This window comes from Halichoerus grypus, chromosome 8, assembly GCF_964656455.1.
Source record: "Halichoerus grypus chromosome 8, mHalGry1.hap1.1, whole genome shotgun sequence".
NCBI classification, from domain to species: domain Eukaryota; kingdom Metazoa; phylum Chordata; class Mammalia; order Carnivora; family Phocidae; genus Halichoerus; species Halichoerus grypus.
The window spans coordinates 77562980-77586049 of record NC_135719.1 but is presented as its reverse complement, the minus strand read 5'-3'; the positions used below and the strand labels follow the sequence as shown (position 1 = coordinate 77586049).

General features: G+C 39.2%; 1 protein-coding gene and 1 long non-coding RNA gene across 2 annotated transcripts in view; both read left to right on the top strand.

The window, feature by feature from the left end:
• AVEN (apoptosis and caspase activation inhibitor) overlaps positions 1-23070 on the top strand; it is a 176791-nt gene that overhangs the window by 59476 nt on the left and 94245 nt on the right. The window lies entirely within an intron of this gene.
• Positions 2794-4281, top strand: LOC144382768 (uncharacterized). The gene is made up of 2 exons (XR_013450160.1): positions 2794-3024; positions 3134-4281. It is a non-coding gene; the product is annotated as an uncharacterized LOC144382768 (long non-coding RNA).

Sequence of the window (23070 nt, the reverse complement as noted above, 5' to 3'; positions counted from 1 at the left end):
CATTTTATGTCTTGACATTTTATCTAAGATTTTGTTTGAAACAATGTAGCACTGCTTAAAAAAATGATAGGATGTCAAAGCTCAAAAAAATCTTGAGTTGTGTACATTAAACCAGCCTCAATAAAGGCATTTGTCCACATGTCCTGAGCATTTCTAGAGACTGTAGCTGACTCCACCCCAGTACACATGTTGATGAATTCTAGAGCAATGCTGGCCTACTTGAATACCTTCTTACCTTGAATTCTTTCATAAAGGATAATGTGCAGCATAGGCTTTAGCCTTTATTCCTGCTTTGAAAGAGATCACCATTGTTGACATAGATTTAACAGATAAATCTGATGATACCGTGGCTTTCAAACTCAAAGGAAATTTGACTTAGACACTTGCATAGATTTATTCCTCACAGAGAGAACACAGAATAAATGTAAAATATTTAAGTATGTCACTTCCCCCCACACTTATCTTTGAATGAATCAGAAAGCTGACTGTAGTTAGTATCTTTTCAATTTCTCTGGCAAAATGCTTATCCAAATTCTTCTGTAATCACTTTTTAACAGCAAGGCCTATTTAGATCCTTTTGGACAATTGATGAAGTTCTACATCAAAATATGGTATGGCAAATGTGATTTCCGTATATCAAATACAGCAAAAGTATAAGGGGATAAATTTCCTATCCAGTATTTGTAACCTCATGATATCACATAGTATACTTAACAGATCTGATCTGTTTATAGCTATTAGTTCAGTATTACTCCTCCAAAAAGTTCCCCTTATTGAGACTTTCCTGTATTTGTCCTATTTTCTTGTTACCAGTGAAGCTGGGGTATATTTTAGAATCTTCATTCTTCCACCTTTTTGATGAGCTTTTACTTGAAAATGTCTTAAGATACATTTTCATATTCATTAACATAGCTATTGAATAACTAGTCCTGTGCTTGGAAATAAAGAATGAATGATATGTGGTCCTCACTCTTGAGGCCCTCACCCATGAGGATGCAGACTTTAGTAGGCAAGATAAGTATATAAATGGATTTTCAATACAATTGAATAAGGCGTTATTAAAAGAGGTATTATCAAGGGGCACCTGGGTGGCTCAGTTGGTTAAGCTTCCAACTCTTGATTTTGGCTCAGGTCATGATCTCAGTGTCATGAGGTTGGGCTCTGCGCTGGGTGTGGAGCTTGCTTAAGATTCTCCCTCTCCCTCTGCCCATTCCCACCTCCCTCTCTTTAAAAAAAAAAAAAAAAAAGTGTTATCAGAAGTGCTGTGAAAGTTCCTAGACAACACTTCTGTAGGTATCACCACGGATTACCCACAATTACTGCATGCAGAGGGCTGTGTCCCTGCAGCACGTAGGAAGGAAGACATGCAGTTGATGAAGGATTAGAGTAGAACCATGTCATGTACTAAGCCTGATAGATTTCGATTATATACCAACCAGCATATTTAGGCGATTGTAGCAAGAAAATTCTATAAACAGCTAAACATTTTTATTGGGATAATTGAACTGGGAACTGACTTTTGCTACTCAAAGAGCACATGATTCAATGCAACATGCATATAGTGATAAGCAGTAAATAGGAAGGCATTTGTATTCTGATGACAACAGTGTAACCTCAAGCCTTAGGTCTATAAAAGTGGTAATGTTTTCTGACTGATCTGGATTCTTGAGTTATTTTACTAATGGCTCCAATGCCATGTGAGACATGGAGGATGGCAGGATCTTCAAACAATTGTTGACAATCAGCTGGTAGTCATTACCCACTACATAGGACTGGTTAAATGCTTTAATAATTCTCTAATACGCCGTTGTTTGAAGCAGACTGTAGCTGTAGATAACAAATGTCAGTTTGGCTTCTAGTTATTCATGGAGTTATTATTTAAAAAATATCTTTATATAGGCTCTGAATCTAGGAGGCTAAGACACAAATGACTGCTATTTTGCAATGGGGCTCTTGCACCTCATCAAGGGATAAACTACACATGTGTTCAATGCAGAAGGATTGGTGGTTTTGCTTTGTCCTTTGCAGCTAGAGCTGCCTAAGAGGTAGAGGAGAGATGGTCCATCTATGTATGTGTGTTGGCAAGAGGAGCTCTCGTACTGTCGTGTTTGTTGGGCCCTAAGTCCCAACTTATTTTTATTTTTGCAAATTTTTGAAGACTTTGATAGAACACCATAATTCTGCTTATTAAAGAGATATTCCTTTTATTTTATGAGTTGTTTTTCTTAAAAGAATGTGCACCAACCCCTCCCTGCCCCCACGTTATACTAGTTTGTATGCTATACACTAATTAATTTATGTCATGGGGTCACTGTATAAGTTGAGAGTCCCTTTCTAATTTGGAGCACTTCATACCCATTTTGAGAGGAGTAGCAGTATTTCTCTGGGGGCCAGGGTGAAATTTTGCATAGATTCTTCTCTAAGTTCCTTTTCCATTACTGTCTGGTTGCTTACTGGTACTTTCCTTCCTTCCATTTTATCATCTGTGAGTTGTATTAACATGATGTTTACTCCCCCTTTTAAATTATTAATGAAGTAAGCTGTGAAATGGCACTTTTATCTTTAATAGTTGGTGCTGTAAAAGTGACAAATGCAATGAAAGCATCCTTCTCTAATTCGGTTCCTGTCGTGCGTCTTTTTAGTGTCTCTGTGACATGACTTGAAATGACAGTGCTCATGTCTCTTTTGTAGCTGGTTCACACTGAAAGGATATAATCATCTGGTTGGTATCACAGCCACTTCCCCAGCTACAGACTGTGATGTCACAAACCGAAAACTATTCTCTCTCAGCAGGAAGAAGCTGGAGAGGAGATGAATCTCCATGATGAACCATCATCCTTCAAATTTGATCATTTCATAAAGGAAATTAACCATGATGAGGAACAAATATACTGGCTAGTTGAAAAAGCCTTTTGACTTAAGCTTGAAAAACTTTACCATTATACTGGAATGAGAGAAATTCTTTGAAAAATTCTAAGTCAAAATTTGAGAGTTATAGTAATGCAGGTATCAGTACTTTTTTAGGTGAGTTAAAAATATTATGTACTGCCAGTCCCTTCAAGTTAACACTTAAAAATGAATCTTAGTTATATTTCTAATTTCATATGCAAAATTATGTTGCTTGTTATTTCAGACAAAGATGACATGCTGGTCGAAACAAGGTCAACAAAGACACTACATGGATATACTTTATTTTGACCTGTATAACTACTTTTATTTTCTCATGGTTTAAGCCAAAAGTTTATAACTTTTAGATGATTTGAAGTGAGCAAAATCTATGGATATAGTAATAGATGTCATTGTAAGGATATGGTAGCTTAAATATTTGCTCCATTTCTATGACAGAATCCAATATTACACAATTATGTTACTTTTATAATATAATACTTTAATATGTGGGCATGAAATACATTCTAAATTACAGAAACAATTAGGCAATCACTGAATACTTCCCAAGAATGTTCAAAATCTCTTTCATTGTTAAATCTATCAACACAAAGGGAAAACTCCCATAAATAAACCAAATATTCAGGTATAACCATAAAATTCTTATCCATTTGTACTCATGAGATGCTGACTTTGAAGCACTTTTCAGCATTTTAACGCATCATTAGCAAATGATGTGTTAAAAAGTAGTTAATGTTTTTTCCTTCACTTTTTTCACTAAAATGAAGAGGAAAATGTAGGTTATTCCAAATTGCTGTAGAATTTTTTTTTTGAAAGTGTTATTTAAACCTCAGTAGTTATTATTCAGAATGCATTATTATAGAGAAAAAACCTTGATTTGGATAGGAAAGAAAAAGAAAAGAAATGGGGACTGATGCTGACAAAGGCCTTGGGAGGAGGATAGTATCTGTTTGTCCATCATTGTCATTGGAAGTCATAGAAGCAGAGTCCCCAAACTGGTGTACATTCCAGTGAGTAAATAAAATCCAGAAGACTTCATGAGTATAATTTTATGTCCCCTTCAGTTCTATTTATTGGAAGCAAATTGTTTGAGCATACTATTGTGAATTTCATTTTTTGCCCAAGTTAATTAAAAAGACTCCTTAGTTATTGAGTTGAAATAGTGGTATTTTTCACTTATAAATATAGGCCTATTTTCAAAGCATGTCAGTTTATCAAATATATGATATCATAATAAGGAGAAAAAAGATGAAAAGAATCCTTAAGGGTTCAGGTAAGTCCGGATGTAGGTAAAAAACAATACTTGTTAGTTAGGGCTGGTATACAAAGGAAGTATTTTGAAATTTTGAAATAAAGATTTTTCTCTGAAACAAATTGGTACATTATGCCATCACTGCTTGTATGTAAGTTGCTGCTTTCCTTTGGTACTGGAAAATGATAAGTAAATTTCTGTAATGAATTCAGATGCAAAAGATGATACTTAAGGTTCTTTATGGACTGTTTTGAAAAGAGTGAAGGGATCATGTAATTAACTCTGTTAGGCTTTGAAAAAAGGAAAGGATTTAGTGAAATGGAAGAGAAGAATGTCAAACTTGATTGTTTTTTTAGACAGGTACTGAATAATTACTTCTGATAACTTTCCTTGTATTAGCAGATCATCTCTATTGTTAAGTGTGATTTGCTTTTATTGTTTCCTTTATCTCTTGTCTTCTAAGATATTAGAAATGTATTATTTATTTTAGGGCTTCTTTGTGAAAAGATTAAGCTTTTAACTTTTCCTATTGAATTTATATGCAAACTAATATAGTTGAATTTTGGCTAAAAATCTATGTAGGGTAAATTAAAGTTCTATCTTTTCTGTTTTTTTTTTTTTTTTTTTTTCCCATATATAAGACAGTCTCTCTTGATGTCTCATTATGGAGTGATTTCTAGGGAATTTCTAAAAGGCACTTGTACCCTTTAAAATTCTTTGGCCCCAGTAGTTCTTTACATTTTGCTCTTTGGACCATTGATCTGAGTTAAAGCTTTTGAGGTATTAAGATACCAGACATCTTTTTGTTCTGTTGTTAAATCAGAAAAATGTCCTTATTTAGTCTGTTACAACAATATGCCCAGTACTGTGAGGGTAAATTAATCCCATTCTACTGGGGTGCTATACCTTAGTTTGCCAGAGATTGTTTTTCTTTAGTGTGAATGAGAGTGACATCACCACTTTTCTTGTTTTGTAATGATAAAAATCAGTTATTGAGCTTTATTCTCTGGCATTAATGGAAATATTAAAAATGCATTAATTCTTTGTTTTACCAGGGGCCCCGGGGAAACAAATCACATCTGAATGTTTGGTATATAACATGTGTGAATGGTTCTTGTGCCCGGTTCAGAGCTCTCTTCACGCATTTTGTTTTTTCCAAGCTATTAAAGAAAACAAAATTGGGATTTTAAAAATGAAGACAAAGATGGGACATAGCCAGTGAAAAACGAATGAGACTCTGGGGCTGTTTTTATCTAGTTATGGATGAGTAGTTTATGCAGCATAAGTAAAAAGAAGTGTTTACCTCAGAAGGCATAAATCTGCATAAAGCTTAAAGGGAGGATCACATGAAATTCAAATCTACTGGCTCATTCACAGCATCAGCAGGCTTAGTTTCAGTAGTCGGGATATAGAGAATGTTATAAAATTAAATCTTACCTGGCAGTGGGGTGTCTGAAGCTCAGTAATCTAATTCTGGCTGGAAACAGTAAGCTCCGGTACCTGAAATGCCTTCTCTACTTCCCTTGCGGGTGTTCGTTCACCACTGTGTTGGATTTCTTGCAGCGTCTCTCTATCTGTGTTCCTGGTAATCCTGTAGCATTAGTTAAGACAGCACGCAATAGACGAAGATTCCATTTGGATAGGATTGTAGAGCTGGAGGGTGAATTTTGCCTTTCTTTATCCAATAACAGCAGTTGATCTGACCACAGACAACTTGAGTGTTCAGAACTTATTAAAAATTCATTGAATGTTTCAGCAGTGAGGAATCCGGGCCCTTTGCATAGATGGTTTTACCTTCCGGAAAAGTTCTGCTGTCCATATTTCAGAATGACACATGCCCCCAAATCAAGTTGCTTTAAAAAATTATTCTGACCCGAAGCCCAGATCTTCTCTTGCACTCTCTTGTGCCTGCCTTTACCAACTTTTCAGTCCTTTGGCTTCCTTTTTGTAGAGGACGAGGGGGTTTCTTCTGTCTTCCTTGTGCCTCTGCAACACATAGTTCTGGTACACTGGGTTGTGAATAGTGAGGGAAGAATCCAAAGGAGGTGCGGCTTTATCATCTCTCCGGACAGGGAGCATACTTGGCATGAATGAAGAGCTGATATGAGCTATTCAAACCAGACAGCAAACTGATGGGATGATGCTTTCATACATAATAAACCCATTAATTACTTCTCCTGATGGACAGCAGTATGCCCTGAAAGGGAAAAAGGAAGGAGCAGATGATCATATTCAGTCTGATAGGTGCTCTCTGTGCAGCTTGCGATTGCGAAGTGAATCCAGGAAAAGCTGCAGCTTTGGAATGTGATCAGGTAGAAGGGGCAAGAGTTGTTTTGACAGACAGGTGATGATTTTGGGGGAAGAGAAGAAGGGCTGAGCAAAGAGGAAGCTAGAATAAGGTTCCAAAATGCTCTTGAAAATGTTCATTTTTTTTTTTTTCCCCCTGTTCGTCCTTTTGGCTGGGAGAAAGCACACTGTATTTTACCTTTGCATTATTTGCAGAAATTCTGCTGAGGTGGTTTCTCCTAGTTTTCTCTAAAGAAGGAAAATAATTTTTAAAAAGCCTTCAAGATAGAAAAATATATTGTGAGTTTTTAAAAATTTATAGCAGGGAAAAGGCTGCTTTTTGTGAAAGGCACACCTGTTTTTAAATGTCTTTTGGGCACATGCATTTTGTTGCTTTGGAAGAGAACATTATGAGTCATCATTTGGTATAAAATTTTAGCAGGGTCTTTATTTAAAAATATTAGATAGATAGAATTTTGAGTAGCTGTATAAAAGATCTAAAAATGTCAATTTTATAATTTTTTTACTTCATTTCTTAAGTAATGCAAGATTTTTTTCCTTTTCCTGTCTTTTCACAGAGCCCTTTTAGGGGTATTTCTGGACAATAAATGCTTTTTAAAGGTTTTTAAAAATTATGAAAAGCTTCAAACTTATACAAAACTATGAAAAAATAACGCATGAACTTCCATAAACCTGTTACCCAGATTCAATAATTACCAAGACACTTGCCGCATTTGCTTCATTTAACTTTTTTCTTTTTCTTTTTTTTTTTTTAAAGATTTTATTTATTTGACAGAGAGAGAGAGAGAGAGGGAACACAAGCAGGGGGAGTGGGAGAGGGAGAAGCAGGCTTCCCGCCGAGCAGGGAGCCCGATGTGGGGCTCGATCCCAGGACCCCGGGATCAGGACCGGAGCCGAAGGCAGACGCTTAAGGACTGAGCCACCCAGGCGCCCCAACTTTCTTTTTTTTCTTAGCTGAGATATTTTAGAGTAAATCTCATTCCACCCCTGCATACGTTAGCACGTATGGACACCTTCTCCCATGGCCACTGTGCCATTATCACACCTAACAATAATTATAATAAACAGTAGTTAATTTGGGCGTTGTTAGTAATTCTTTGGGGTCCTATGGTATCCAGCCTGTTTCAGATTTCTCATGCCTCAGAAACTGTCTCTTGACCTAGGTTTTTTTGAATTAGAATCTAGACAAATAGATTCATATAGATCCATATATTACATTTAGTTATTAGGCATTAGAATTTCAAACACTAACTTAGATGATCACATATGGTGAAGTAAAATTTAGTTTAGAGTAGTCTTCTATACAGACTTATAATATGAATATCTATGTAAGAGAACATATCTCTAGAATATTTTCTTGAGCTTTTTCCCACTTAACATTATACATGATAATGATAACTGAAAAGGAATATAAGTTTATGTGGTTACGATTGGCTAGGTTCATTGCTCTGTGCAAGTTTTTCATGACTTGCCCTAGGGTACGTAGTTCAAAATTCTGTCCCCAAGCTATTGAGGCTACCTTTTGGGCTGGGCAAATTCAAGTACATTCCAGGGTCCGTTCTACTTTATTGCTGAAAAAGGCCATCTTGCTTATTTACCTTCTCAAACACAATAGAGCATTGTTATAATAAATACTCCAAGTTTCAAACCATTGATTACTAAGCCATGTTTCAACATGTGAATGTGACTTAGCGGTCTGTGAAGATCGAAAGAGAAGTAAAAATCAAATGGGGCCGATGACTGCAGTATTATATAATTACATGTAATTATAGAAATTATTTTATAATTTTTCCATTAATATCAGTTTTTCCTTTCCTCTGAATTTTTATCTTCCTATATGATTGGAACTCTCAGCTCCTTCCCGAAAAAGCAGAGCATTTGGCTGTCTACTTGACTTTTCCAGGGATGTAGTAATATGAGGTCCTGAAATAACTGTGTGTTCCACTGTCCCCCACAGAAATTGATTCTCATCCAGAGTCTCTGTTTCTCTCTGATCCCACCCCCTTTTTTCTTTCTCCATCTTTTAAGTTGGCTAGATGAGTGCGAACGGGGAAGGTGGAATATGGGGAGCCATTGAAAAGGTGTAGCTGGAAATTATACTTAGGTTCAAAGGCACTGCTGAGGACCATGCTCGCAGTTTTATGGAGGGTTTTAGAATACTGCTCTCCAAAGGTGTTTGTAGAAGGTACACTCCTGGCTCGGTGTCCTGCTGTATGTCACGTTATCACATGATTGTTTGGTAGCTGTGTGTAGCACTTTCTTATGTTCTCAAATTATCCCTTTATTTTTATTTTTTAAAAGATTTATTAGAGCGAGCGCAGTAAGCAGGGTGAGGGGCAGAGGGAGAAGCAGGCTCTCCATCGAGCGGGAGAGCCTGATGCGGGGCTCGATCCCAGGACCCCAGATCATGACCTCAGCTGAAGGCAGACGCTTTAACTGACTGAGCCCCCCAGGCGTCCCTGAAACTATCCCTTTAAAAGCCTGTCCTTTCTTAAATCTTGCTGAACAAGGTTATATGTGTTTTATTACCTACATAAGTGCTTTATTGAAAATTTGGTAAAGAGTTCTTGACTATGACCATTACATACAGATAAACTGAAGGGAAAAAGGCTTCTTTTTTCCTTTCTAAGTTATCTCTGTAATTTTTCCCCTCCATCATTTGTAATGCAACATCAGCATTAGGTGGGCATTTTGCAAATGTGCAGTTTCTACTATAGAACATTGTATAGTTGGTGACAGAGTGGCTATAGAGGGAACTAGAGTGAGAGATTATATGTGTGTTTGGGGTATAAGCCCTCACTTTATTTCAAATCATTATCTCCCAGCACTAACTATATACTGAAATAATAGAAAGACATCAACTCAAGCAGTGACCCTGTAAAGTTCCAACCCAAAAGAATAGGTGCACTTGAGCCATTGTGTGAATCATTTTTCTCCAAAAGCATGGAGTCATCCCTGTGAAGAATAATATTCAGAGATCTAATTGGTCAAGTAGCTGGTTAGGCAGATGGCTTATCCTTCCCCGCCCTCCCTTCCCATATGAGGGAAAGGAGTGAGTGTCTCAGGGAAATGAACTTTATATTCTCTCTGATGCATATAATAAAGCAGTTTTCTTTTGTTCAGGTGTCTCAACTCCCATCTCCCATTTTTGTACCTGTCTTTATTCTCCTATTTGATCTAAACTCCTGTTTCCATTATAAAGTTGACCAGACAACTTAGAAGTTTCGTAGGCTGCATAGATTTTTCAAGTACTTTATGTATAATAAGATTAATGATAATTTCCCCCCCAAAGTTCATCCTTGCATGAACATTTTGTCCACACCCAGAAGTATGCTCACAGTTGTCTTTGAGAGTTTGCAAAATTGTAACAGCTTTTATAAAGAAAAATAGAAAATAGTTCCCTCTTTATGTTCTCCAGTTCTTAAGTGAGTAGGATTTGTGGTTAAAGACTTCTTCTGTAGTAACTACCTATCTTTAGGGCAGTTTAAATATTCATAATCTCAATGGAGTGTGATTATTTTCAGTTAATAATACAAGAAAAAAAGTTTTACTTTAAGAGAGTATTGTAGAATCATACAAGCTCTTTCTAAAATATATTTTCTTGTTGCCTTTGTTAAAGACATCGAATCCTTGTTGGTTCACATGGGTCATTCTAGATCCTTTTAGCCCTTTAATTGTGATATCTAACAAATACTTCCTGATTCCTTGCTAGGTACATGACACTACTAGGTTCTTGGAATGTACAGCGCATCTACTTCCACAGCTTCGATGCAGACTGTTACTTCTGTTTTACAAAGGAGGAAACAGATGTGAAGAGCTTAAGTAACTTGAGCTGACTTAATTAGTAAAACATTGACCTGTGATATGAATCCAGGGAAGGTGGTTCCAGAGCCCAGAATCCAGAGCGATTGCTTACTGAGAAAAAAGATGATGGAGATTTTCCCTTTCAGTGTGAGACTCCCAGGAGAAGTTCGAAAGAGTGCTGGCTCCCTGGCATCACCAACATTCTACCAAAATGAGATCTGCAGTTTCAGAGATACCAGATGACTGGCGGATGACCCTAAGAGTTGACTATCTTTGAGAAAAAGATACTGCGTGTAGTATAGAATGAATGCTTTCTTCTTCTCTTTCATGCTAAGAATTTATAAAGGGGTGGGTTTTTTTTCTCTCCGAAGTGGTTCAATTTATTCTCTTATAGTCCCTCAAATAACAATATGCTTTAGAATACTAGTCATTTATATTTAGCTAAAAAAATTAAAAACTTCATTTGATGCTGAGGGGATACAAACCAGATTTACTGGTACTCTAGGATAAAATTGATTATTAGGAAACCATTGCTTTCTTCAGATAGATAGACCGATTTCATTTTTATCTTATTTGTACTTTTAAAAATGTCTCATTTTTAAACTTCTTTAGTTCATTGCTCCATCATAGCACTCACTCCCTCGTCTCACTCGCCTCAGGACTTAACCTGTGTCCTGGTGTTTGGTTGGCCCTTTTCACGCCGCCCTTCAGATTTTGACTTCTCCTGGTGAGCTGTAGACAACCACTAGAGGTCTCCAGACCTCACTTTAGAAAGCCCTGACTGTGTAGGTACACCCCAGTAAGTGGAATAAATATGTCCCCGGGGTGATGAGTTACTGGTAGTAAATATTTATGAAGTGCTTCTTATGTTCTGGGTCCTAGACTATACTATGCCCTGAGGGTAGATTAAAAAAAAAAGGTAAGATCCCGCCCCTGAGAACCCTGCAGTCTAGTGGGGACACGGAAGTGTGGCCACATGGCCTCATCCTGTACTTTTAGATCCCTCTTACCAGGGCCCTTCAGATTTCCAGGTCTGTCAGAGTGCTACTAATGCTCTTGAACTCTTAATCTCTACGGAGAGCATTCCCGCTTTCTGGATGAACCCTGACGGTGTGTCTTCATCAGTCTGGCAAGGAGCCGTTCCCTGGGCCGGCAGGACTAGTTGGGTGGGTTCTGATTTTTGTTTTCTGATATCCTTCTCAGCAGCTCTAGGAATCTGATCTTTAGGGAACAATGTTGTACAGGAGTCAGCTTCTCCCAATCCCAGGCAACAAAACAAAGCCCCAGAACTTAGAGCCTTCCGTATCCATTTTCCTTTATACCAGAGACATTTTTTAGGAAGGGTCTGTGTCCCATTTGTGTCCCTCGTATTTCAGGGAGTTGAAGTAGAGAAGTGTCTCATGGTAACATGCTTCTAGATGTACTGTGCATGATCCGTGAAAAGCTCCTAGCACAGTGCCTGGGACTTTGACGGCAAGTGCCCTGTGTGTGGTGTGGTTGGAAAGGGTCAACAGTGGTCACTATTATTATTTTGGAACTTAATTTTAGCACTGGAAGGGACTTCAGAAATAATGTAGTCCAACCACCCCTTTTACACAATAAGTTTTAGTGCTATTTTTCTTTTTCCTACAAAACACTGTAACTGTTTGGGGTGGTTCTTTCTTTAGTGCTCTGTGTTCCATATCAGGAAGACCCAAATTTTGATTCAGTCATTATCCGCTTCATGGTTACACTATTTCATAAGAATTTTTATGTGAGTAGTTTGAACTAAATAGCAATTGTGAGTTTTTAAAAGTTAAGGGTGAAATTGGAGAAGCATTAAACAAAATAAAAGCCTGGCAATTTGTTAGCCTTTTATCTGTAAGGAAAGTTCCAGAGGGAATTCTCTCTTTTTTTTTTTTTTTTTAAAGATTTTATTTATGTATTTGACAGAGAGAGACACAGCGAGAGAAGGAACACAAGCAGGAGGAGTGGGAGAGGGAGAAGCAGGTTTCCGCTGAGCAGGGAGCCTGATGTGGGGCTTGATCCTAGGACCCTGGGATCACGACCTGACCCGAAGGCAGATGCCCAATGACTGAGCCACCCAGGCGCCCCTCCAGAGGGAATTCTGAACATGATAGATTAGTGACCTTCTGGATGGCAGATCTATTTTTTAAAAAGTGTGGAATACTTGGGTACTTAGGTGAACAATTACTGAAGAAAAGGTAGCTTGGTTTTAGAAATAAGTAACTATATGGATGACTAGAAACAAGTGGGAGTTATATTTTAGATTTAAAAATATATTTTGACAAAGTTTATACCTTAAATTCTAGTTTAAAAGTCTTAATAAATAGCTGAACATATAAATAATCTTGGGGACCTTTATGTGAGCAGGTTATTTGTTTGAGCCAGCAAGAGAACTATAGGAATAGACATCAGTTCTTGGGATGGAGGAACTTTGGGCATACTCCAGGAGTTGAGGCAGTTTTCATTTAATGTTTTTGTAAATTATTTGAAAGACAGAGGTAAAAGAAGGGCCCCAGGATTGGGTAGTAATATATAAAAGCTTCTTGGGATAAATTCTAGGGTAGAGCTCTATGAGTAAGAAATGGTAGATGCATTCTAGTGTGGGCATGAATAAGTGCAAATAATCTCAGTCGTAACTGTGTGATGACATGCAGAAAGATAAGGGAAAAGTTAAAGGTTTTAAAAAGCAGGGGCATGCCCTGATTTGCTATGTTTTTAAAGATCTCTCTTGAGTCCTGTGTGGCATGGTAAGAAATTAAGAAATACATAGAGCAGTAAGGAGATTGTTGTAATGGGCAAAATGTGATGGTTCTTATCTTAGCTCTGGCTGCTCTACCAAAATACCATAGACTGTGTGGCTTAATCAACAGGCCTTTGTTCCTCCTAGTCCTGGAGGCTGGGAAGTCTGAGATCAGGGTGCCAGCATGGTCAGGTTCTGGTGAGGGCTCTCTTCCTGGCTTGCAGACAGCGGCCTTCTTGCTGTGTCCTCACATAGCAGAGAGAGGATGCTCATGTTTCTTCTGGGGGCTCCACTGCTCTAACCTCAACCAAACCTAATTACCACTCCCCACCCCAGGCCTTACCTCCTAATGTCATCACACACTCTGGGGATTAGAGAGTCAACATAAGAATTTTGGTGGCACACAAATATTCAGTCCCTAACCTTAGACTAAGGTAGTAACAGTAGTAAAGGAGAGAAGTGGACAGAATGAGAGGAATATTTTGGAGGTGTAAAAGATAGAACTTGCTGATGAACTGGGTGTCTGGGTATGATGGAGAGTGAAGGGTTGAAAATGACTTTCAAAAGTCTGGTTTGAGTAGGAGGTTGAGTAGTCTGGTTGAGTAAGTGGATGGAGATGCCATTTGCTGAAATTGGGGAAGCCAGATGAGGAGCAGCTCTGGGAAAGGGAAGATCAAGAGAGAGGATATTGAATAGGATGAGCTGTGGATCTGGTAATTCTTACCCTTTCAAAAACTTGAGGCATGTGGAAGAATATAGTCTTTATATGTGAAAATCAAAATACTCTTTTTTTAAATTAACATATAATGTATTGTTTCAGGGGTACAGGCCTGTGATTCATCAGTCTTACACAATTTACAGCGCTCACCATAGCACATATACTCTTAAGTGTTATCTTTGTAAAGAGATCTTTTTCTGCATTTCACATGATGGTTTTTAACCTCACTTTGTTGTTTATTATTATAATTTTTTTGTCTGTGCTATTTACATGCAGCACATACTCATCATAAATTCTCGGTACGTGTGGGTGGCTCAGTCGGTTAAGCGTCTGCCTTTGGCTCGGGTCATGATCTTGGGGTCCTGGGATAGAACCCCATGTCGGGCTCCTTGCTCAGCAGGGAGCCTGATTCTCCCTCTGCCTGCCACTCCCCTGCTTGTGCGCTCTCTCTCTCTGACAAATAAATAAATAAAATCTTAAAAAATAAATTCTCTCCTTGTAGGTATTCCAGGGAGGTAGGAAGGAAACTGATAAATTAACCTCCCTGTGTATGGTGTGGTTGGAAAAAGCCACTCTAGGAATGAATATCATGTACTCCTCAACCTCTTCCCCAAACCTGCTTGAGAACCCTTTCCTTAAAACCTCCCATGAATGGGTTTTGACGTGTTCAAATCCCTTTAAAGCTTTAAAAAATGTATTGGTTACACTGGTTCATAGGCAGGAGGGGCTCTTAAATGGTCCCGGCACCTCATTCTCTAGGTGAGAATGCTGAGCATCGGAGAGGTTGCAGATGTTGTGACTGGTTAACAAGAGGTATGTTGAAGAGTAGAACCCCTGGAATCTGAATCCCAGCCTCTGGTTCTTTCCATGACACATGCCATTGAATTCTCAATTTCTATCCTAGGAGAAATTCTTCTGAATAATAAGAAAAACGAACTGTGTTTTACAAGAAATACATTTGATAAGGCAAAAAATAATTATATTGTTCCTGCAGAAAGACTTCATATTTATAATTTCATAGGGTTGACTCTTAGTCCTCAGTTGAACAGTTTAACACCTAAAATACCTGCATTGTTCTAGGCACTGGATGTATAAAGGTAACTAAGGTAAACTCTGTTCCCAAGCAGCTGACATGGAGTGAGGGAGACAAGCATATAAATGAACAATGTTGCCCTTAGTGTGATAGGTATTAAAGCTGTTCTAGAAGAAGAGGTAAAATGGGGCTTCCACGTGGGAGGAAATAGCTAATTTCACTGGGAGAGATCAGGGTGGCTTTCTTAGAGGAAGTATGTTAAGCTGAGTTGGGGGTAGACATTGGCTAGATGCTCTTTGACCTCCCCTCTCCCCCCGAGCCAATTTTATGAAGCTCATTTTATTTTTCTTATTTATCCCAAAACATTAACAAGAGGCTTGTTGTGTGCTAAGTGAAGAATATAGTTTGAGATCATATGTAAAACATTAAAAATATTTCTAATGGGAGTGTTAAGAAAAATCTGCCATGCACACACAGACTCTCTCTTCCTCTTTTTAACCCAAGTGTTCTAGTTGCCATAACAACCTGATTATGGTTGTGCATTTGCTACTACGGTGGAGGTTGTGTCAGCAGTTCCATTATGAGCTGCTGTTTTCAGAATTTGAAAATTCAACGTCATGTTCACTGTCGTGACATAGATGATTCCATCTATTGATTGATTTTGTTTATCCTTATAATTGAATATCAAAAGTCACTCTCCCCTCTGGTCATGTTGAAAAAGTCCATGTATTTGTTCGGTGTCTGGGATTCTGCTTTTGTCTGTGAATATTTTATTGCTAAAGGAAACCTCTATATCTGACCAAGGTCTCTCATTTTATAATTAGGAAATTGAGGCTCTGAAGGGTTAAAGGACTTCCCTAAGGGTACCTAATTCAACAGGACTCTCCAGGGGCCTGAAGATAGGCTTGTACTGGACTTCCTGCCAAGGAATTTGAACCTCATCTGGTAGGTCATAAGGACCTAATAAAAGGCCGTAAGTGGGGAGTGATATGAAGAGATTACCTAAAAATGAAGAGAATTATGAATCACGCGTGAAAAAAAGAGAGGCACAGGTAGATAGATATTCTCCGAAGTAGGAAAAATGTAAGCACAGAGAAGGGAGCAATTATTTCTGCCTGGGTGTGATGACAGGGAACTTTTACAAAAGAGGTGATATTGCAGCTGGATTTGAGTGGGTAGCTAGGATGACACCGGGCAGGGAAGGTGGAAGAGATGGCATCTGAGAGATCAGAAGCAGCTTGAACAAAGGCTTGGAGGCAAGAACACACTTGGCATGTTCACAATATCCTGACTCTGCCGATGTTGGGGCAGTGTAAGGTCCAAGGGGCTTGAGATCAGATTGGATGCGTTGGGCTGAGACCAGGTTGCCAAGGTTTTTGGTGCCCTGCTAGGGAGTGTAGACTTTATGCTTGAGATAGATAGAAGCAGTGAGAAGACATCGAGCTGATAGAGAGAAATAGCTCTGGCAGTGTAGAGACTGAGTCGGACAAGGAGGGGATTGACTGCATGGAGCAAAGGAGTGGAAGAGGGAGCTTTCCTGTTCAAGCTCCTAGGTGGATTATTGCCATTTATCACGGTTGGGAAAACAGGAGGAGGAGAGGCATTTGGGTTAAGGATAATATTTGTTGGGGTGCCTGGGTGGCTCAGTATTAAGTGTCTGCCTTCGGCTCAGGTCATGATCCCAGGGTCCTGGGATCGAGCCCTGCATCGGGCTCCCTGCTCAGCAGGAAGCCTGCTTCTCCCTCTCCCACTCCCCCTGCTTGTGTTCCCTCTCTCGCTGTCTCTCTCTGTGTGTCAAATAAATAAATAAAATCTTTTTAAAAAAGGATAATATTTATTAATCTATTTTATTATTATTTTGGGGGAGTTAAGGATAATATTGAAAGAATTATATCTGAATTTTAAAAAATTGAGCTATAATCTACTTATAAAATGCTCCGATCCTGAGCGAACATGTTGATGAGCCTTGACCATTGTATGCACCTGTGTTGTCACCACCCCAAACAAATAGAATAGTGGTGCTCAACCTCTGAGCATGCGTCAGGAACACCAGGCTGGCTTGCTGAGCGTAGGAAGCTGTGCCCACCCCCAGAGTTTCAGATTCTGTAGGTCTGGGACTGGAACTTTAGAATTTATGTTTGTAACAATGCCCAGATGCTGATGGTGGAGGGCCAGCACCTTGAAGATAGCAGCTATAAAACATTCCCATGGCTCCAGAAAGGTCTTTTCTCCTCTTTTCCCCCCACCTCAGGGAACCATGGCTTGATTTCTGTCACCATGATTAGTTTGCCTGTTCTTGAAAGGCCTACAAGTAGGATTATGTGGTGTGTATTCTCTTAACGTCTGACTTTTTCCGCACGATGTAATGATTTTGAGATTTACCCATGTTGTTGCATGTAGCCTATTCCTTTTTATTGCTGATGAGTTTTTTTCATCATACGAATATAGCACAATTTGTTCTTCAGTTCTCCAGTCCACAGATACTAGTTTAGTTATAATTTGGGGCTATTATGGAAAAAACTTCTATGAACACTTATGTGCAAGTCTTTTTGTGGTCACTTGTTTTCATTTCTCTTGGGTAAATACCTAGGAATAGAAATGCTGGGTCATCAGGTAGATTTATGTTCAGTTTTCTAAGAAACTGCCAAATCATTTTCCATACTGGTTGTAATGTAACTAGTTGAATTGTGATTAAGTGTTCATTGACTCTTGTGAGGTTGCTAGATAATGACTAGACTGAAGGACTTTTTTTGAAGAAGAAAGGGCTAGGGTGAACGGGGAAGTTTGGCAAAACTGTTAGGACATACACAGAGTTAATCAACAGTGATGCAGCTCTTCTCTAAACACTAAGAGAACTTCAATCTATGCTTGATCTTTAACAATGTGGGTTAGTATTCATTCAGAGAACATTCATTAAGCACTTATTGTTGGCTAGTCACATAAGTCCAGTGCCGGCCCTGAGGAGCTTACAGAGAAAGTAAATTTCGGTCCTTGCAGAAGGTGTAAAGCAAAGCCTTAAGTCTCAATCACTCTAACTCTAGTTTATCTGAATGTCATTATGCCAGAAATCCTAAGCACCAGGGGATCATGACATAAGCAAGGAACTCCGAAGCACTTCAAATCATTGGGAGAAAGATGGATTTGCTCATCGTGATGTTAGCACACATGGAGTCACAGTCTGGGGAAAAAAGTGGGATTCAAACCTCATACTGTGTAACAGAATAGAGTCTATGTGAGCCAAAATTTTAGTGTAAAATTAAAAAAACCCCATAAAAGCATTAGAACAAATCACGCCAGATTGTTTTCTAACATCAGAAGGGGGACGATCTTTCTAAATATTTCACAAACCCCAGAAACCATAAAAGACGAGACGGTTCAATTTGATTACATAAAATTAAGAATTTTTACCTGGCAAACACGGTAACCAAAGACAAAAGACAAATGACCAAGTACACGGGGTGGGGGCTGGTGGAGAGGACTGTAACTCCTATTACGGAGAACTAATTGTCAGTATATATAATGAGTTTTAACAACCTTATTGAAAATGGGCCAAGGCTAGGAGCAGCCTGTTCACAGAGAACGAAATGCAAATGGCTCCTAAACTTGCGAGAAGATGCTCAACCAACTCATGATAAGGAAATGCAAATGAAACCGAAAGAAGTTATTTTCAGCTACCAGACGGACAGATCAGAAAGTTTGGTGAGATAGCTGTGTTGGCAAAGGGGAGACTGCGTGGCGTTGGAGAAGGGTGTTCGAGTCGAGGGAATGGCAGGAGCTGGAGAGGGAGCCTGAAAAGGTTGGCAAATTCGAAGAGGGCAGGGAAGAGTAGGGGCCAGCAAGCCTGGTGAGGACAGCGAGGAGCGACAGTGCCAAACCAGTGTCCGGGAACTAGACACACATGGAAGCGGTCACTGGAAATGCGCCTTACTGTGGTGGCAAGCAGCCCCACAGGTATCCGGACCCCAGAGTGCCTCTTGATGATGACTGATCAGGGTCACCACAGAAGGTTGCCTTGTGCCCAATATGAAAACAGCATTTTAAATTAAATGTAGCATACTCAATTAATGATAATTTAAAGATCGGTTATTCTTCAGTTATCTCAAATTTAATTTTAATTTTAATTTTTGTTTTAAGGATTTTATTTGAGAGAGAGTGAGTACGTACAAGTAGGGGGGAAGGGCAGGGGGAGTGGGAGAAGCAGACCCCCCGCTGAGCAGGGAGCCTGACAGGGGGCTCGATCGTAGGATCCCAAGCTCATTGGAGCAGAAGGCAGAAGCTTAACTGACTCAGCCAGCCAGTGCCCCTCAAATTTAATTTTTAGAGAATACTTCGTATTTGAAGATGCTGAATAAATGAAGTACATCTCTTACTATTTTAGTAATTTATTGCCATTCTTAGATTCTCTTACGGTGAGTTCCGTTACATCCTTAAATGTTTAGAACAGTAGCGGCTGGTGACCCCTCTTTCTTTGATTGCCAAGCAATAGCCAACATAGTTACTGATTGGGAGACAGATGAACTACTAGTGCTTGATTTTGAAAAAGCAAGTAATATGTGTAATTGAATAGAATGGTGCTTTTATTTTTAATTTCCATTCTCTTCCCTCCCCTCATATTTCTTATCCTTCTTTTATCACTCCTGCTTCATTGCTCATTTGACTCTCAGAAAACTAGAATTCATGATGCTCTTTAAAATGATGTTGCTATCACTTTTCATGACTACTTTAGCATCCGAGGCAGAAGGTTAGCTCAGATAACTATTTGAGATACCTTTTGGTCTGGGGTGTTATCATTCTCTGCAGCACTCCACGGTTTTAAGCATTGTACATTGTGGATTATGCCTTCAGATTTGATAAGTATTAGGGGCAAATAGGGCACCAAATATTTAATGAGATTCTTGTCTGCTTACATTCCTAACAAAGAATGTAATTATATGCTCAAACCAAAAAGTTACCTTCATTTACATTTTCCTTCTCACAATTTGATTGCTATCTAGATAGAATTAAAAAAACAACAACAAACTAATCCTATGCCAAAGTATATTTCAGTAGTCCCTCTCAGTCACTAAGGAAGGCAAACTAACAAAGCAAAAAGATAAACTGAGTACTTCTAATGCTGATCAGCATAGATCCTATAGGATTTTCTGATAGGCGAGACTGAAGGTGTCGTTTAAAAAAAAAAGTTACTGTAGGGGCACCTGGGTAGCTCAGTCGGTTGAGCATGGTTGAGGGTCTGCCTTTGGCTCGGTCGTGGTCTTGGGGTTCTGGGATCAAGTCCTGCATCAGGCTCCCTGCTCAGCGGGGAGTCTGTTTCCCCCTCTACCTCTACCCCTCCCCCTGCTCATGCTCTCTCTCGCTCTCTCTCAAATAAATAAAATCTTTTCAAAAAATACTGTGATAAATAAGTATCTTCTGTGGTATCTGAAAATTAAGAATATCATTTTATATTGGATTCTTGGACAAGTAGTCACTGTCCAGTCGAAAACCCAATGACTGAGAAATGTTGACACTGATAATTCAGGTGTCCTTCATCTCCAGAGTTGAGTGTGTGAGACTAAAAGTAGTTGGAGAAGAATCTTGTTTACTAATAACTGGGAATCGATGTGTGTCCTTGAATTGTTTTGTTTTGCTTTCTTTCCTTTTTTAGCTCCATGTGGACAAGGGTCATGTCAAACTTGGTGTTCGTGTGTGTGTGTGTGCGTGTGTGCGCACGCGTGTGTCTACCTTTCTTCCTAAAGTGCCATGTTAGGCACTCAGATGTAGTTATTGGTTGATTGACAGATTTTTGTCTGTGCTGTTTTCCCCAGTGGGACAGTGTCATTTCTACATCTAGTTCAACCATTTCAGAAAATTGGGTAAGGTTGAATTGTTCTACAAAAACCTAATGCATGTTTAAGCTGGATTTTTCCATTTATGCTGTTTTGGAGCCTTTTTTTTTTTTTTTTTAAAGAGTTAATACTATTTCATCATTTATGCAATTTCATATCTCTTCAGAAATTCATTGTAATTTTTTGCCATTGAATGCATTGAGTCTGACTCAGAGAACGCTGAAATTGCAGTGAATGAGACTTAATTTCTAATTTCACTCTAACCAGCAAGTACTGCAGGGGCTGCCAATTACAGGTAAGCATCTGTAGAGAGGGGACGTAGGATACATTTAGGAGTCCTCCTCTAATAGGTCAGGAAATAGGTTGCAAGGTATATTGTGTCATCTTGGTGCTTTGCCTCTTTCCAGCTCCCTGTACTCCCAGAAACCTAGAGTGAACTTTTTTTTTTAAGATTTTATTTATTTACTTATTAATTTGAGAGCGAGAGAGCAAGCCAGCAAGCCAGCGCAAGCATGGGTGAGGGGAGGAGCAGAAGAGGGAGGGAGACAATCCCAAGCCGACTGCTCCCTGAGCGCAGAGCCCGATGCTGGGCTCCATCTCAGGACCCTGGGATCATGACCTGAGCCAAAACCAAGTGAAGGCTTAACCGACTGAGCCACCTAGGCACCTGAACTTTTTCTTGCTTTGATGTGGAAAACAACTGAAGATATTAATCTTTCTGCCCCCTCGTTCATGAGCTGCGGTTATCTCTCTAGCCACCTTGATACAGACTCTTACTTCAAAAGCTGGGTGAGATGGAGAGAGTTTGGTTCTAACGTACATCTTTTGTTACAGACACATAAACCCTGGGTGATCTACAGATCTCGCAGTTGAGATTGAATGGGTTTTTGAGCTCCAGAGCTGTGCTTACTTGAATGAAGAATAGTGAATTGTGTGTGGCAGGTATTTAGGAAATTACCGTTTGGCATTGGTTTTATCCAGTTTTATAGATTGAGAGTGATTTCTCTGAAGGATAGGAGCATCCTTCTCAGTGAAGATGCATTTCTTTTTTAAGATGCATCTTTTTTTTTTTTTAACTCTGAAGTCTAACTCTCAGACTATCCTCCTGTGCTATCATGATTTTTCCTAAATAGTTTCTTCTCATAATCTTATATTCATTGAATTTGTCATATTTTACTAACAGACATGGTCCTAGGACTTAGGAAATAACCCTCGTCTTCATTTTTTCTACCTTGCTTGCTTGGTTTTTTCTGGGGTGACCCTAACTGGGTAGGTGTGTAGGTAGGTACCTTTTCCCTCTTATCTCGGAGTAACCAAATAATAAAATTTTCTTTAATACCATTATGGAGGCTAGAGATGCTTGTCATATAGCATGAAGCGGATTTAGCTTTTGAGGTCACCCTGGCTCCTTTAGCTAAAGGAGCACCTTGTAATTTTTTTTTTTTTTTATAGCTTTTGAGACTGGATGAACTGGATGCTGTAAGGGTAACTATAACAAACTATAAAAACTATAATTTTTATTATTTGGTTAAATGTGTAAACTAAATTTCATTTGTAGGAAATATACACAGAATTATCTTAATATTGCATGTGTATATATTTGTAATGCAGACAATTTATAATAACTTTTGGTTATAATAACTTTTGGTTACTGATTTATTGTTCATTCTAGAAACATCTGTTGGACAACACTGTGTGTTTGGGGCACTGTGCTAAGAGCAAGGGGAGGTTGGTGGGGGCACAAAGAGGAACAAGACTTGGTTCCTGCTTTTGAGGAGCTTTCGGGCTAGTGGAGTGGATGGATATGCACTCATGTGACCAACACCTGATAGAGTTACCTAGAAAGTGTAGGAGAATAAAAGAAGTAGTGAGTGTTCTGCTCCAGGAGACCTGCCCAGAGAGGTACTCCTAGGAGTCAGTATTTAAGTGATGTGCAGAGGGGTTGTTGGGGGCAGGGAAGGGTGGAGACTAGAAGAGAGTTTGTTGTGGAAAGGAAGAAGGCAAAGGTTTAAAGGAGGAAGTGATCAATGAGTAGGGAAGAAAACTGTGAAGTGCCAGTAGTTTTGGCATTTTAAGAGCCACCGTGGTGAGGGTGGTTCCAGTGGAGCGAAGAGTGCAGAATCTAGAGCGCGGGGGGGTTTGAGGAATGAGCAAGAAGAAAATGGAGGGAGTGTAGGGCAGCTTGTTTTAAGAAGTTTGTTGGAGAGGGGCACCTTGGTGTGGCTCTGTCAGTTGAGCATCTGACTCTTGGTTTCGGCTCAGGTGGTGATTCATTCGGGGTTGTGGGATCAAGCCCTGTGTTGGGCCCTGTGCGCAGCACACCCTCTCCCTCTGCTCTTCCCCCTGCTCTCTCTCTCTCTCTTTCTCTCAAATAAATCAAATCTTTTAAAAAAAGTTTGCTGGAGAAGAGGCAGAGTTTGAGGGAGGAGCAAATCCATGGAAAGGGTGTGCATGGATTGCAGGATATTTAAACCTTCT